Source organism: Talpa europaea, assembly GCF_964194135.1.
Source record: "Talpa europaea genome assembly, chromosome: 7".
Lineage (NCBI taxonomy): Eukaryota > Metazoa > Chordata > Mammalia > Eulipotyphla > Talpidae > Talpa > Talpa europaea.
In genome coordinates this window covers 65,701,105-65,714,682 of record NC_140074.1, presented here as the reverse complement: position 1 = coordinate 65,714,682, position 13,578 = coordinate 65,701,105, and positions in this window count along the sequence as shown.

Sequence of the window (13,578 nt, the reverse complement as noted above, 5' to 3'; positions counted from 1 at the left end):
AAGTCATACAATATATAGTCTTTTCAGGACATACTTGCTTTTTTTTTTTAACTTGATATTCATCCAAGTTTTATTTATAGTAAAATTTTTAATTGATGAGTAGTATTCCATTGTATGAATGTACTACAGTTTGTTTCTCCAATAAAGGATATGTGAATTATTTCTAAAAAGTTTGGGGTTATTATAAATTATATTGTATGAATAGTTGTACACATTTTTTATGTGAACATAAGTTTTCATTCTCAGGGATAAATACCAAAGGGTCAACTGCTGCGTCATATGCTACTTGCATGTTTATTTTAATAAAAAACTGCCAAACTATTTTCTAAAGTGGCTGTGTCCTTTCAGATTTTCATGAGCAATGGCCAGTTTCTTCATGGCCACATTGGCATTTGATATTTATGATACCATTGATGATAATGTAACTGAGACACAGGACAGTCAAGTCACTTTCAGTATTCATTTAACAAATATTTATTGAGTATCTAGTGAAGACCAAATACCACTACATGGATCAAGAATACAGCAGTAAATAAGACAAAAATCTTTGGTCTTTTGGAACAAATGTTCTCCAGAGTAAGATAGGTAATTTATACAAGAAAGTCAAATAGTAAATAATTTGACAGTATATTAGGGAGTGCTGAACTCCAAGGATGACAATTGAATAGAAAAAAGAGAGTAGGATGTTTCTAGGTGGTCTTTAAATTTTATGAAGGATTGTATGTGGAGGTGGCATTTTAGTAAAGTCAGCAGGAAGTAAGGGGAACAGTTTTAAGGGGATTTGAAGGAAGCACATTCAAGCCCGGGGAATAATAAGTAAATAACCTTAATGCTAGAGCTAGCTTGGGTGAGTTTGAGAGAACTCATCTGGAAGAACTGTTGGCCTTTCTCTGTCCTTTATGATCCACACAGTTTCTGAGCACACAATCCTTTCATTTTGTAGAAAGTCTTCAACCAGAGTTTGCCTGATGTTTGCTTATGACCTAATGCTACGCATGCCTTCGGGATAGGAATACCACAGAAATTACATTGTCCTCTCCCCTGTGACTCAAAATATTGACTTGTCCTACTAGTCATCCTCTATCACCTGGCCATGGAACTAACTGCTAGGTCACCTGTCAACACCTATCATCCGGATTTAGTTGTACTGATTTCTGGAGTACAGCTTCACACCTAAATAAATGTATTTTAAACATCTACAATGATGGAATTCCTCCCATCATAGGGTAGGTTTATGGCCCTTCCCTTTAATATGGGGAAATTTATGACTCATGTGTAACCAAATAAATATGTCCTAAAAGATGCTCACGGTTTTGAAGGCTAGGTCAGAAAAGACTGTGTGGTTTCCACCTTGTCTACCAGAATACTTCCACGGGAGCCCTGAGCTAGCACATAAGAAGTTAAAAGACAATGGAGACTTGAGGATGATTTCAGTCCCGTGTGGCTGGTCACCTTCAACCACTAGCTGTGACTCCACCATCATGAAGCAAAGTAACTGTGCCCTCTTGTGCTTGCCTAGATTCCAGATCCACATGGTATACAAACACAAAAGTAATTGTTTTATGCAACTTAATTTTGAGATGGCTAATCATATAGATAAACAAAACTGGAACAACCTTCAATTCCAATGCCTCAAGGTTCCCTGTAAATTTCTTCCTTTTTATATTTGTAAATAATTTTTCTGCCATTGAGAAAACCGCCTCTCATTCTGGCCAAAATATTTACTAATTTGCTCAATCACTTGACTTATTTGCTTCATGTAAACAATCTCCCAACCACATTTCCTCTTCTGCCCTCTTCTTGCCTCCCTGGATACTGGGCACACCTCTGCCTCCATGTATTCTTCACCCTGCACATACACAACCCTGCACCTTGGGATAGCCAAGGGTACTGACTCCCCTGAGCCCCTACACCTATCCCACTCTACTTCCTGGGCTGCAGACTGCACAGATGCTTCTGTGGAGAAATTGTAAAGAAGAGGGAAAGTAATAGGGAAGATGCATGGTAAGAGGGAAGAGAAAAGGACATTGCTATTTTTAATTTATCCCAAGGTCCAGGTTTAGACAACAGTTGATCAATTACAGCTATGTAGACATTGAGACAGTGTCTATTCTGATGCCGTATATAAAGGACATTGAACTATAAAGCTAATCCAAGTGCTTTTCACTTTACTTTTCTCAGTCTGGGTCCTCCACCCTCTGCCCCATAGCTCCTTGCTTATCCAAGGACCTGCTTCTCATTTTACTTATATCCTGTCATTAGACCTGCCTTTTATTGTCTCAGGATTTTCAGTTTGAATGGCTGTTCTCAAACTGAGGGCAGAGAAGGTTGGTAAGGAGAGCATCGTACATGCTTCTTGGAAACCACCAGAGGTACCTGGACAACACACTCTGAGGGACTGGGGATTGCACAACAGTAAGTGGAGGCAGAGCCAGAGAAATTCTTTTTATTACGCACAAAGTGACCCTATTTTTACAATCATGAGAGCAACTAATGTCAGCTCGTGTAATACATACACACTTTGAAAGGAGAGCATTGTTTATCTAATGTGTAGTCTTTCTCTTTAATGTAACAACTGGATTTGAATCTCGGCTTGCATTATATCTCAGTCAAATTATTTCCTTCTCTCAGTCTCGGGTTGCTTTTTGACAAAATAAGGATACTCATTCTTATCTTACAGACTTGGCACCTAAAAGATTACAGAAGTGTTCTTAGACTTTCTAGTGAGTTTCTTTACAAAGAAAGTCTCTTCACTCAACCCCTCCCCCCACTTATTTTTTGTATTGGATCCCTCTGAGCTTCATGTGGAAAGATTTAGTTTGTGTTCACATGTATTTCCTAAAGCACATAAAACATACACATGGACTGTATGTCAGTCTAGAGCTACAGGTTCTATACCTGACTCTAGAATAAAGCCAATATCTCAGTGTTTGTCTCTGTACAAGAACCTTCCCAACTGAGGTCCTCAGTTTCCCACATTTATATTGAGAGACTGGGCTCTCTTAGTTCAGACTTAGATTCTAAGTCTAAGAAATTTTGAGTGGAATTTTCAAAAATATAATGTCCCTAGTTCATCCAGACTGAATCAGAATATGCACAGATGGGGCCTACGCATCTGCCTTGTTTAGAAGCTCTATGGTGATTTATGATGTAGCCAAACAAGTCAACACCAATAAGATGACACAGAGTATGGTCTTCCAGAGATAACATGGCATGCATGGTGACTAAGGACTCTATTTCTGGGGACAGAGGACACAAGTTCAAATATCAGCTTCTCCACATAATTAGCTGGGTGACCTTGAACAAATTATTTGAGTATCTTCCAGCATTATCTATGAAATAGAGGTAATAATCCACACATAATCTCCGAGTTAGCTGGACGTTTAACACACCTGGAATTGGTCAAATTGCTGCAAAAACCCAAGTCCGCCTATGGAAGTCCAAACTCCTGCCCCAGGTTTATAAAAATCTTTGAAAGGTCTGATTTCCTTTGAGAGCTGATATTCCACCTACCACCATTTTGCCTCCATGCATTGATTTAGGCATCATTTTCTCCTTCAGCTTACATAACAGCAACAGCCAGAAATCTCACCCCAGTATGCTAGTGTCTGGTAGACTACCAAAGCATTCTGAACTTTTTTTTTTTTTTTTCTGGGAGAGTGTACACAGACCTGTTTTCATAAGGCTCCTTACTTCACTGGTTTGCTCTTTTCTTTTTCTCCCACTCAGTGCAAAGTTCCAGGTACCCTACAAGAAGGGTATGGCCATCTTTCTGCTGTTTTAATGTCAAACAGCATGTCCAACTTTTTAGAAAAACAAAGCCCTTTCTATCAGTCGGGCTTCACCCTCCTTTGGAAGCAGTTGTGGTTTGGGGATAGCAAGCAGATACTCCTGGTTTGCTCTCTGTTTTTATTCTTGTTCCACATGTAAAGCACTTAGCACAGTTCTGGCATCTGTGGCTTTATGATCATGTGTGTCAGAGCTACCCAGATGCAGGCTAGCCACTCTCTCCTTCTTCACCAGCATGGGCAACTCACAATTGTTCTTATGGGAAACCAGCTGGTATCAACCACTTTCCTCAAATCCAATTTAATATGTAAATACAAACATAGCTGGAGAATGATATCTGAGTACTAAGGGTTCAAAAGTCCAAAACATGACTCTAAAACAACATTGACTGCTAACATTGAGTGCCAAGCAGGCACTTCCTGTGGCAATATCATGGCCCTGTCACAGTTTATTTCATCCTTGCAAGCATTTTTTAATGCTCTTATTTTCCATAAATGGAAACTGAGGCTCAGGGAGATTAAGTGGCTGAGTTAGGATCTGGTGAATTCAGGACATGTTGATATAACATCCTGGCTTGTTCCATTGCATCACATTCTTGTAGGGGAGTAAAATCTGCCACCCCAAAATATGTCTGGCAAAAGGTTGATTTCATGGGAGGGCCTCTGAAGGTTAAGAGGAGTTTGCTTTGAAAGGAAATGTATATGTTAATTTCTTTCAACCAGGGCATATCCCTCACTGTACAGGGAAGACTTAATCTCCTTCTCTCTTTTCATTGAAGAAGGGAGAATTTAAATCTGTATACCAGTGTTTACTGCATCTTCCTTGGTAATCTCCCTAACTGACCTTCCCTTTCCTATCCTCAACCAACTTGCCTTCTCTTAAAATGACATCCAATGCCATATAAGGAAGCTATATAATGGAGTCAAACTGGGTCTCTCCCAGAATACGGCTAATATACATATTATTATAAAACTTCTCTTTGACTTTTTCTCATCAATATTTCTGATTTGTGTTTGAGTATTTGCTAGTCTAGAAGAACCCAGAGGGGTATGGGATGGTTTCCTTTGTTCCCCAACATTCTCTATAATTACAGAGGTCTGGTCATAAATACACACAGAAAACTATGAATGAAATAACCATAATGATAATAGCTTCTTTGTCATTTGGTAGTTAACCTTCACTGTAACTTCATATAACATGTCTTCATAAAAATTATAGGTGATTTAAAAAACAAAAAACATGATTAGATGTGTCCTGATGTTTTAATGACTTACTACTTAATATATCTGATTAACTTTGTGAGAGATTATCAGAAAACGGTACCTTGGACAAAGGTAGTTGATTCACATATTTCAGGATTTGTGCCAAAGGAGCTAGCTATAAAATATCTGAGGCAATTCTTAGTTTAACAACTCTTAATAGAAACTCATGAAGGCAAGCGTTGTGCTTAAATTTCTCATTTGTAAATTTAATTTGGAAAAAGCGCAGGCAGAAACTAATAAAGTGGATACAATACATGAAAAATATCAGAAAGACTTCAGTCATATGTATATACAACTGACATTTATACATTATTTTGTAGTCTATAAAATACACTTTTACTGGCTCATCCCCTTCTTATAACATGAGGAAAGTCTTTCTATCACCATTTAATGGGGAAGAGTACTTGAGCTCACAACACAGAATTGCTAAAAAATGACACAGTGAGAACAGAGCAAAATCAGGAATTAAACTGGAGTCTTCTGTCACTACATTTTATGTTCTTGTCACTAGTTTTATGATATTTTTACAGGGAAACAGATAGGCAAGTATAAGGTTAAGCCATAATCTATACATTTTTCAGTACACCAATGCTCATATTAGTCAATAGCAAAATAAATCAATAGGAACGATAGCGCAATCATTCACTCAGTTTTATTTAGTTCTCACAGTGTGTATAGGAATGAACAAAACACAAGATCACAAGTTCCAGAAAGCCCACTGACAAGTAGGCAAAGTAGCAATTAAGTAACTATAGGTTCTGCCCAGTTTTAGGTCCATTAGAAAGAGTAGACACTAATGTTCAGGTCTATGTTAATATAAGTTTTCCACAGTTCTTATCGGCAAATTCCAGATGAGAGGCACATGTAACCCCAAGATGCCCTAAGTGCTGCAGCAGTGAGACATCAGTAAAATGCCACAGCTGCTCTCTGCCACCCTGTGGTTTCCACGGTCCTGTGTCCAACAATGGTACCTTTCGTTCAAATACACTGTGAATAACAACAATCCAACTAAGATAATTGTAAAGATCTAGTTGGCTTTACTAAGTCATTCGTATGAATCAGGCAGCATCCCATACAGCAAGCAGAAGTTGTACAAAACAGAAGGTTTTCATAGCCAAAGAGAGAGTGGCACAAGGTTATTAACAAAAGAAAAGCATCATCATTTCAGGCAAAGCCACTTTTCCTTAGGGGAAGGGAGTGGGGTCTCCCCATGCAGATGACCTCACCAGTGCTGACCAGGAAACTCCACGTTCATTAGTTTAAATTTTGTCTTTGGGGAGAGGCTGACACTGAAATTAGGTCAGGTTATAAGTCTTGGTGGCCTTGGCACGAGAGAGTTCATTTTGGGCCTGTTGTGTCCTTTTCCTCATGAAGGTTTACCAGACTTGTGTAATACAGGTACTTGACATTTTACTGTTTTATTTATTTTTCAATCAAAGTGGAAGCTTTTGGGAGACTCTGCAGTCAACAGTCTCTAAAAGCTTAGGGAAATTCATTTCCCCATACTTCAACATTTAACAAGATGAGGTTTCCTGTTTCCAGGGTTTTCTTTTAGCATTTTGTCTTTAATATAGTGCCCTTTTAGGTATCTGATGTTTACAATAATATTTGTATTATTTATAATATCACCCAAACTCCTCTAGATTCTTCTAGGTTTTCAAATAAACAAACATTAGACAGGTTGATGAAAGAAAAGTGCCATAGGAGATTTAAAAATAATATGCATACCTGCTGCATACCTGGGAGAGAACCAGAATGACTGAATAACTCTCCCAAGTGGCTTCAGATGCCATCTTCAATCACTGAGCTAGGACCAGGGAAATTGGGGAAGAAAGGGAAAGTCCAGGCATTCCCTAGGGGAAAGAAAAGGTATGTGGCCTTCTCCACAGAAAAGAGATAGCACCCCAGAGAGAAGTTTAGATATGAACATTGAAAACAGGTGCCCCCCTTCTCTCCTGCCTACCTTCCACCCCCCACCCTCTAGAGCACCTCCATCCTGAAATAAACCTCTTGCCAATGACAGGTTTCAAGGTGGCAGGTTTTTGCTCCCCTATGTATGCTATGAGGCATTACAGCTGGCACCTCTGAACTCAGCACCCAACTCAGTAACAGGATTATGACCCAACCCATTCTATTGCTCCATTGTTTATTGTCTATATGGAAATATTTTTAAAAGTATAGCAGTATTATAAGAATAATGGAAAAAAGAGAAATCCTTTGCCCCTTCTCAACAAATCCCGTTACACTGAAGCTCGCGACTTCAGTACTTTCAAAATATTTCTCTGGGATTCTGCTTCCATTTTTCTAAATCACTCAATATATATTTTTCATCTTAAATCTGGACATTGATGGCTTTTAAGTATGCATGATGAAGATTTGACTGCTGTCTCACAACATGCACTGTGACTCATCCCTTATACAAACACATGAACATGCATTTTCCTCCCCTTAACTTTCCAGATAGTTCCATCACATTTTACATTAAATCAACATTTAGTGTTGACATTATCAGACTATGCAAATATTTTCAGAGCTAAGCCTTGAAATATAGCATAATTATTTCCTTTCTTCGTATAAATTTTCTTCCCCTTGGGTTTAAAATTGCCTCAATAATCTATTTGTTCAGGGATTTTTGTAATCTCCAAATAAAATAACAGAACAATGAAAGTTGTATTGTTTTGGTTTAAAACAAAACAAATAAAATGTCTGTCAGTATGTATATATGTATCTCTATCTACATATCTATCACTATTTTTTACCTTGAATTCTCTCCCAAATCCATCATTGTGGGCTTCATTTCTGAGAACTAGCTACTCACCTCACTGAACTGCATGCTTTTCAAACAGCTCTTACCTTAGTCCTTCCCTTCTTCATTGTCATGGGGATTCCTTTTATCTTTTTTAATGGAGAAGTCACTATTTTCTGATTATCATTTATGATATTGTAAGAAACATATTTGGTCTTGGTCTCCACTTTTCACACTGAGTCCCTAAAACCATAGGAATTTGTAAGGGAAAAGAGTTATAATGATACATTTTGTTATGTTAATATGGGGGGTGGTTTCTGTTGTCAGAAGGACCAACCACGGGGCAGGAACTTTCAGTCCTCCACTTTAAATCCAATACCAGGGAGAGGAATGGTCTGGAGAGTGACTCTATCTTCAATGGCCATAGATTCACTCTACCATTACTACAAAATGAAGCCCCTTAACAAACAAACAAACAAAAAGGACTTGTTTTTGAGAGTTTTGAGGTTGGTGAACCTAGGTGATGCTGGGAGATTACTGTGTTTAAATAATTTTTAGAGAAGGCAACCTTTCCCCATGTTTTGCCTTATAAGTCTCTTCTAGCTGTTCCTGAGTTATATCCTTTTACAGCAAATCAGTGATCTAGTCAGCAAAATGTTTCCCTGAGTGTGAGACAATAGCAAATTAATCAAACTCAAGTTGGGGATCCTAGAAAACCTGGGTTTGTGTATTTGCTATTGGTGTCTGATGTAGGACTGCACGCCTAGCCTCTAGCATCTAATCTATCTCTGGGTAGATGGGTAACAGACTTGAGTTGAGCTGTAGGAACCCTAGCTGGTGTCTGAGAATTGTTTTGTTGATGGTAGGACAACCACCTCCACACCACCCTCCCAGGAACTGCAACTGGAATTGAGACATATCCTCCAGGCTTCCCTTGTTTACATTTTGATTCCTTATTCAATCAGACATATGAATTTCCTGGGTAAGTTAATTGCTTGAATTATTTAATATCTCAACATGTCCTTATTTTACTTTTACATTTAAATAATAATCAAGAAACAAGAGTTAGGAAATCTTTACAATGTTAAAGATTTTGGCCCATTTTCTTATAGTGTCTGGTGTTGTGTTGGGAACTGTGATGATTTTTTTATCCCCCATATTTTATATATGAACTATTTTGTTCTGCACTCTAAAAGTTCTTATGATGTTTCTGACATTCTAGAGTTCAAAATTTTCACTGCGGTGTGCCTTGTTTCACACTTATATAATTATTTTACACACACCACATACATACATGCACACATAAATACATATGCACACACACACATACACATATTTCTTGCCCAATGCTATATCTGGTCCTTCTTTCTGAAACCTCCAGAAAGGGGTATTTTCTTAGTATTACTTTTCAATTCAAATTGAAAAATTCTTGAGAGACAATCATGATTTTAATTTCTGATAACTTTGAAAATGCTTGAACACTAATTTACAATAATGAATATGATTTTAAAGTACAGGATCACATCTCGTCATATGTATCACATCTCACTCACCACCCAGGCACATATGGTCATCTACCATAGTCTACTGGGTCCCTTCCACATCCTGCTCTCCATCTTCCTCTTTCCTCTAGTAGTTTCAATTTTATAGTTCTACTTCTAGGGTTTGTTATTGATTTGGTTCTGTCTACTCTTTCATTTTGTTTCTCCAAATTTCACACATAAGTGGATTATTTGTATTTCTTCTTCTGATATATTTTGGTCAGCATTATTCAATCCAGATCCATCCATGTTGTCAGGAATGGCAAGATTTCATCTTTTTTTATAACCGAGTAGTTTTCCATTATGTATATATGCCATAATTTCCTAATCTACTCATCTGTCTTTGGGCACGTAGGCTATTTCCATAACCCCATAGTCCCCATATCCCTTTGAATTATTTTTTCATTTTTGGGGCAGATACTTAGAGGTGGAATTTCTAGTAACTTTTTGTTTTCAGAGCAAACAAATAATGTTTTGACATTAATATATTTGTATTTTGTGATATAATAATCTCTTTTACAATGATCATAAAATTGTAATTTTAGATTTTAGGTTTTGCCTTTTATGTTTTTTTTTTAAATTTTTTTTTCAATAGAGGCATGTTTTTATTTATTTATTTGTTTGTTTGTTTTGTTTATACATGCACTGGGTACAGTCAGAAGCGCGGGAGGGTGAGAGAATTCACCAGAGCCAGAGCGGGGAGCAGAGCAGGCAGAAGGACCGAAGTACACTGCTGAGGGGAGCAGCGGGCAGCAGGAGAGGTCTGCGCGCCATGTGGGACCCTCCTCCGGTGGCCGGGGAGCAGCCGGGGATCGAACCGGAGCCGCAGAGGCTGCGGGCAGCTTCGCAACCCGGCGCTCAACCGCTGCGCCACCGGGGAGGCCCGGTTTTGCCTTTTATGTTAAAACCACTTCTCAAATGCCTAAAATAGTTACCTATTCATTTTTATTTAAGAATGAAGAACGAAAACCTACAGCATTGGAGGGGTGTGTTGATTATTGGGTTACCCTCTCTGCATGGTGATCTGATAGTGACCCAGTTTCACTGGAATCCTTAAAAAGTCATTATATTCTGTTGATTTCTTTTAATCAGGATATCCAGAGAAAAAACCACACCATCATGCCATCTACTGCTTTTTGAGTTGGATAAAGAGGCTAAGAAGGGTATAGTTATTATTCAGAATATGACATCTCACCTCAACTCCCTGCTTGACTGGTCTTTCCACTTTAAAACATGCCTCATTCCTCAAATAACAAAATTTTTGCCTCCTGCTAGGTTCTGAAGGGACAATTGCCTATCTGCATAGCCACAAAAGAGTGACTGGGTTTTAACTTCTCATACAGATTCTTTATCAGTCTGTGAGTTTTCGCCTTACACTTTCCAAGCTACCTAGCACTTCCAATTTTTGAGCTTTTCCAAGAATCTATGGTACAGATCAGCTTGTATTTTTATTAGGATCCCTTTTGAAAGGCACTTTGGTTTCAGGATTTCTCAGTCTATTTGGTCATTTACTACTTATTCATCTGTTTTTCATCTTTCAAAAATTTGTTAATGCTTCTTTTCCAGGTCATCTTGTCTCTGGTTCTCTTCATTCTTATGAATTTATACATTTTAATTTCATTATCATTTTCACGGTGATTCAGAAAGAAACAGAAAAAATATGCTAGATTACCATTTTAATTGAAATTATTCAGTCCTGCAATCATATAACATGAATATAATGTAAATTATGTAAATATAGACTATTTGAATAATATGACTATTGACTAAGATGATATACAAATATTAGCTTTAGATTTGCAGAATACAATAGAAATCCTGGAACCAATTTATTTGCTGTTTTTTTTTTTTATGGTTGGTACTCTATGCAGACATTTTCAGGTTTGACATACTTTTTAAAAAACGTATTAACTCAAGCATATTGAACAGGAACATGTGATTTTACAAAAATCCTTCTGTTATGCCAGTGGAAGTTCAAGACATATGGGAATGCACAGAAAAGTAGTCTTAGGAACTGGAGTCATTTCCTGGGAAATGACTTTTAATGGAAACATGGAGGGCAAATAGGAATTGTCCAGAACAAAAGGTGAGTGCAGTATGTGTGTGTGTGTGTGTGTGTGTGTGTGTTTTCCCTGGAAGTGCAGTGCAGAGAGAATTTGCGAATAATAGTCTTTTAGCCAGGGGCTAACATACTTTGAACAACTTTGAGATATTAAGTATGGATGTGGAAAAAGAAAAAAAAAAAAACAATGGAGGATCTATGGAAAGAAGACCGAAAAGAGAAGATTTCATTTTAGGAATATATATATCTTTGGCTCTAAGATACAGAATGGACTGTACAGGGGCAAGAATGAAGGCTGAAAGTTCAGACAGGAGGTTGTTTTGATACCCAAGGAAGAGAAAATTCGAACATAATGTGCTTATAGGGCATTGGAGAGAAATGGATAAATTTTAGAAATATTAGATAAATAAAAGGGACCTATTGATGGAGTGGATTTGATAAGACAGAGAGAACAGTTGAAGATTACTATTAATTAAATCATTTATTTGGCTTAGAAGCCTGAGTGAAATTTTACTTTTCGAAGGAAATATGTGTGGCTAAAGCATATTCTGACAGGAAATTACTGATAGTTCTGATTTTGAGATAACTTCAGGTCATTTAAGTTGAAACTTAATATAGAAAATGAGTGTGTTTTGAGGCTGTAAGTCTTCTAGCCTGCATGTAGATCTAAAATAGTCAGTATAGAGACTGTAATTGGATCTACGAGAGTAGATGAGACATTCAAGAAGAACATGACTATTGAGAGGAAATATGAGCCTGGAATTCCTCTCTGTGGGGACCCAGCATTTAGAGGATAGGAGAAGCCTCTGTGGGAGTTTGAGGCAAAATCACTGGAGAAGTGGTTGGAAAGCTAGTTTTAAATGAAGCAAAGGGAACAAACAGCATGTTTCAAGAAGAAAGGAATCGTTGATTAGATAAAGAATTCACAGGTGTTCAACTGTTTCAGCAGAAAGGAGGTCACTGAATCTTGTTGCTAGAGTTTCAGTGGAGTAGTGGAAGAAGTCTCAATGTGGAGATTTGAAGAATGACTGTGAAATGAGCATAGGTAGATAGTGTAGACAAGACTTTCAACAAGTGTGGCGAAGAAGGGAAGCGAGCACTGGAAGAGAAGTTCCATTGGTTGTTCATTTAGAGGGAGAGAATTAAATATGTTAAAATGGTTGGAAATATCCAGTGGAGAGGGAGAGGTAAAAGCATGAAATGATGATATGGAGAAAGGGATGAATTTGAAAGGTCAAAGGATTAGGTTATGTAGCACAGATGCAGAGACATTCATTATTCTTTTATATTTGAGACAGAAGAATGTGGAGGATGGGTGAACATAAAGCTAAATTCAGAGATCAGGTTGTAGACAGTTGAGGACATTGAGTGTTTTCATATGCTTGGTTAAAAGTAACTATAATAATCTACAAATGGGATGGTAGAGAAAATGTAAAGACTTTGAAACAGTTATTGTGGAGGGAAGGGAAAGTAAATTAAGAAAACATTGCAATTGCACTTAAAAGAGAAAAGGTAAGCTGAAAATGATGATCACACTTTTATATTGCCCTCAAGTATCTGCTGTTATAGAAGAATGCTAGCTTTTGAGAAAGATAGATGTGGGTTTGAATTAGGCTCAAGAGTGTGACAGTAAATTAATTACATTTCATTAATCTCCACTTTGTAGTCTGTACAATGGGATAATTTTATTTACTTTGCAGAACTGGGCATTGGCAGCCCTTGGCACACAGTAGCTATTATATTTATTAATACATTTTTCTTTTGATGGGTAGCCAAGATTTATTTTGTTCCAAATTGTAAAAAAAAAAAAAAAAATTCCTCCAAAATTACTGAAGACATTTGCTTTTATCCATATAATTTAAAAAAAGTGATTCTGTCAATGTTTTCCAGTGTGTGTTTTCCAAAGATATTAATTCCTCATGATGTTACTGGCTAGTTCACCAAAGTAATTTTAGTGGCCCAATGTTTTTGAGAAATGCTTCCTTACATTTGTATTACAGTTAAGTGGTGAGTTTCTCTACTGAAAGACTTATCAGTTTCTTATGACATGTAATAATAAGCATAATAACTGTGCATTATGAATTTTCATAAGAAATATACATCTTGTGACTGTACTAAAGGTTTTTGGAACAAGATTCTCTTTTACTTGAGGCAATACGAAGGATCAGTGCACTGTAG